Below are 4140 nucleotides of genomic sequence, written 5' to 3' on the forward strand. Positions count from 1 at the left end.
TTTGTAACACTGCTTCATGCTCCTCCTATTTTTGAGACAGTTTCATGCTCCTCATATTTTTGACACCTTTTGAAGGTTTTCATATTTTTCACACTTTTTCAGGCTCTTCACTATTTTCAACACCACTTCATGCTCCTCCTATTTTTCAGACCGTTTCATGCTCATCTAAGTTTTGACAACTTTCGAAGCTCTTCATATATTTCACACCTTTTCAGGCTCTTGATTTTTTTCAACACCCCTTCATGCTCCTCCTATTTTTCAGACCGTTTCATGCTCATCTAAGTTTTGAAACCTTTTGAAGCTCTTCATATTTTTCACACCTTTTGAAGTTCTTCATATTTTTCACACGTTTTCAGGCTCTTCATGTTTTTCAACACCACTTCATGCTTCTCCTATTTTTCAGACCATTTCATGCTCCTCATAATTTTGACACGTTTTGAAGCTCTTCATATTTTTCACACCTTTTCAGGCTCTTCATGTTTTTCAACAACGCTTCATGCTCCTCCTATTTTTCAGACCGTTTAATCCTCCTCATGTATTTCACACTTTTTGAAGCTCTTCATATTTTTCAAACCTTTTGAAGCTCTTCATATTTTTCACACATTTCAGGCTCTTCATATTTTTCAACACCGCTTCATGCTCCTCCTATTTTTCAGACCGTATCATGCTCCTCATATTTTTCACACTTTTGAAGCTCTTCATATTTTTCACACCTTTTCAGGCTCTTCATGTTTTTGAAAATCGCTTCATGCTCCTACTATTTCTCAGACCGTTTCATAATCCTCATATTTTTGACACCTGTTGAAGCTCTTCATATTTTTCACACCTTTTCAGGCTCTTCATGTTTTTGAACACCGCTTCATCCTCGTCCTTTTTTTCACACCTTTTGAAGCTCTTCATATTTTTCACACCTTTACAGGCTCTTCATGTTTTTGGACACCGCTTCATGCTCCTCCTATTTTTCAGACCGTTTCATGCTCCTCATATTTTTAACAAGTTTTGAAGCTCTTCATATTTTTCACAGCTTTTCAGGCTCTTCATGTTTTTCCACACCGTTTCATGCTCCTCCTATTTTTCAGACCGCTTCATGCTCCTCATATTTTTGACATGTTTTGAAGCTCTTCATATTTTCACACCTTTTCAGTCTCTTCATGTTTTTCAACACCGCTTCTTGCTCCACCTATTTTTCAGACCGTTTAATGCTTCTCATATTTTTGACACTTTTTGAAGCTCTTCATATTTTTCACATCTTTTCAGGCTCTTCATATTTTTGAACACCGTTTCATGTGCCTCTTTTTTTTCAGAACGTTTTATGCTCTTCATATTTTTGACACCTTTTGAAGCTCTTCATATTTTTCACACCTTTTCAGGCTTTTCATGTTTTTGAACACCGCTTCATGCTCCTCCTAATTTTCACACCGTTTGAAGCTCTTCATGTTTTTCACACCTTTTCAGGCTTTTCATGTTTTTGAACACGGTTTCATGCTCCTCCTATTTGACAGACCGTTTCATGCTCCTAATATTTTTTACACGTTTTGAAGCTCTTCATATTTTTCACACCTTTTCAGGTTCTTCATGTTTTTCAACACTGCTTCATGCTCCGCCTATTTTTCAGACGGTTTCATGCTCATCTCTTTTTTGACACCTTTTGAAGCTCTTTATATTTTTCATACCTTTTGAAACTCTTCATATTTTTCACACGTTTTCAGGCTCTTCATGTTTTTCAACACCGCTTCATGCTCCTCCTATTTTTCAGACCGTTTCATGCTCCTCATATTTTTGACACCTTTTGAAGCTCTTCATATTTTTCACATCTTTTCAGGCTTTTCATGTTTTTGAACACCGCTTCATGCTCCTCCTATTTTTCACACCTTTTGAAGCTCTTCATATTATTCACACCTTTTCAGGCTTTTCATGTTTTTCAACACCACTTCATGCTCCTCCTATTTTTCAGACCGTTTCATGCTCATCTCATTTGAGACACCTTTTGAAGCTCTTCATATTTTTCACAACTTTTCAGGCTCTTCATGTTTTTTAACACCGCTTCATGCTCCTCCTATTTTTCAGACCGTATCATGCTCCTCATATTTTTCACACCTTTTGAAGCTCTTCATATTTTTCACACCTTTTCAGGCTCTTCATTTTTTTTGAACACGGCTTCATGCTCCTCATATTTTTCAGACCGTATCATGCTCCTCATATTTTTCACACCTTTTGAAGCTCTTCATATTTTTCACAGCTTTTAAGGCTCTTCATGTTTTTGAACACCGCTTCATGCTCCTCCTATTTTTCAGACCGTATCATGCTCCTCATATTTTTCACACCTTTTGAAGCTCTTCATATTTTTCACACCTTTTCAGGCTCCTCATGTTTTTGAACACCGCTTCATGCTCCTCCTATGTTTCAGACCATATCATGCTCCTCATATTTTTCACACCTTTTGAAGCTCTTCATATTTTTCACACCTTTTCAGGCTCCTCATGTTTTTCAACACCGCTTCATGCTTCTCCTATTTTTCAGACCGTTTTATGCTCCTCATGTATTTCACACCTTATGAAGCTCCTCATATTTTTCACGCCTTTTCAGGCTCCTCATGTTTTTGAACACGGCTTCATGCTCCTCCTATTTTTCAGACCGTTTCATGCTCCTCATATTTTTGACACATTTTGAAACTCTTGATATTTTTCACACCTTTTCAGGCTCTTCATGTTTTTGGCGACAGCTTCATGCTCCTCCTATTTTTTAGACCGTTTCATGCTCCTCATATTTTTGACACCTTTTGAAGCTCTTCATATTTTTCACACCTTTTCAGGCTCTTCATGTTTTTCAACAACGTTTCAGCTCCTATTATTTTTCAGACCGTTTCAGGCTCCTCATAGTTTTGACAGATTTTGAAGCTCTTCACATTTTCACACCAATTCAGGCTCTTCATGTTTTTCAACACCGTTTCATGCACTTCCTATTTTTCAGACCGTTTCATGCTCCTCATATTTTTCACACCTTTAGAAGCTCTTCATATTATTCACACCTTTTCAGGCTCTTCCTGTTTTTGACTACCACTTCATGCTCCTAATATTTTTCAGACCGTATCATGCTCCTCATATTTTTTCACCTTCTGAAGCGCTTCATATTTTTCACACCTTTTCAGGCTCTTAATGTTTTTGAACACCTCTTCATGCTCCTCCTATTTTTCAGACCGTTTCCTGCTCATCTAATTTTTGACACCTTTTGAAGCTCTTCATATTTTTCACACCTTTTGAAGCTCTTCATATTTTTCACACTTTTTCAGGCTCTTCATGTTTTTCAACAGAACTTCATGCTCCTCCTATTTGTCAGACCGTTTCATGCTCATCATATTTTTGACACCTTTTGAAGCTCTTCATATTTTTCACACCTTTTCAGGCTCTTCATGTTTTTGAACACCGCTTGATGCTCCTCCTATTTTTCAGACCGTTTCATGCTCCTCATATTTTTCACACCTTTTGAAGCTTTTCATATTTTTCACACCTTTTGAAGCTCTTCATATTTTTCACACCTTTTCAGTCTCTTCCTGTTTTTGACAACCGCTTCATGCCCCTCATATTTTTCAGATCGTTTCATGCTCCTCATGTTTTTCACACCTTTTGCCGCTCTTCATATTTTTCACACCTTTTGAAGCTCTTCATATTTTTCACACCTTTTAAGGCTCCTCATGTTTTTGAACACCGCATCATGCTCCTCCTATTTTCAGACCGTTTCATGCTCCTGATGTATTTCACACTTTTTGAAGCTCTTCACATTTTTCACACCTTTTCAGGCTCTTCATGTTTTTGAACACCGTTTCAAGCTGTTCCTACTTTTCAGACCTTTTCATGCTCCTCATATATTTGACACATTTTGAAGCTCTTCATATATTTCACACCTTTGCAGGCTCTTCATGTTTTTCAAAACCACTTCCTCCTCCTCCTATTTTTCAGAACGCTTCATGCTCCTCTCATTTTTGACACCTTTTGAAGCTCTTCATATTTTTCACACCTTTTCAGGCTCTTCATATTTTTGAGCACCGCTTCATGCTCCTCCAATTTTTCAGATCGTTTCTTGCTCCTCATATTTTTGACACCTTTTGAATCTCTTCATATTTTTCACACCTTTTCAGGCTCT

The sequence above is a fragment of the Dama dama genome, unplaced genomic scaffold, assembly GCF_033118175.1.
Source record: "Dama dama isolate Ldn47 unplaced genomic scaffold, ASM3311817v1 ptg000109l, whole genome shotgun sequence".
NCBI lineage: Eukaryota > Metazoa > Chordata > Mammalia > Artiodactyla > Cervidae > Dama > Dama dama.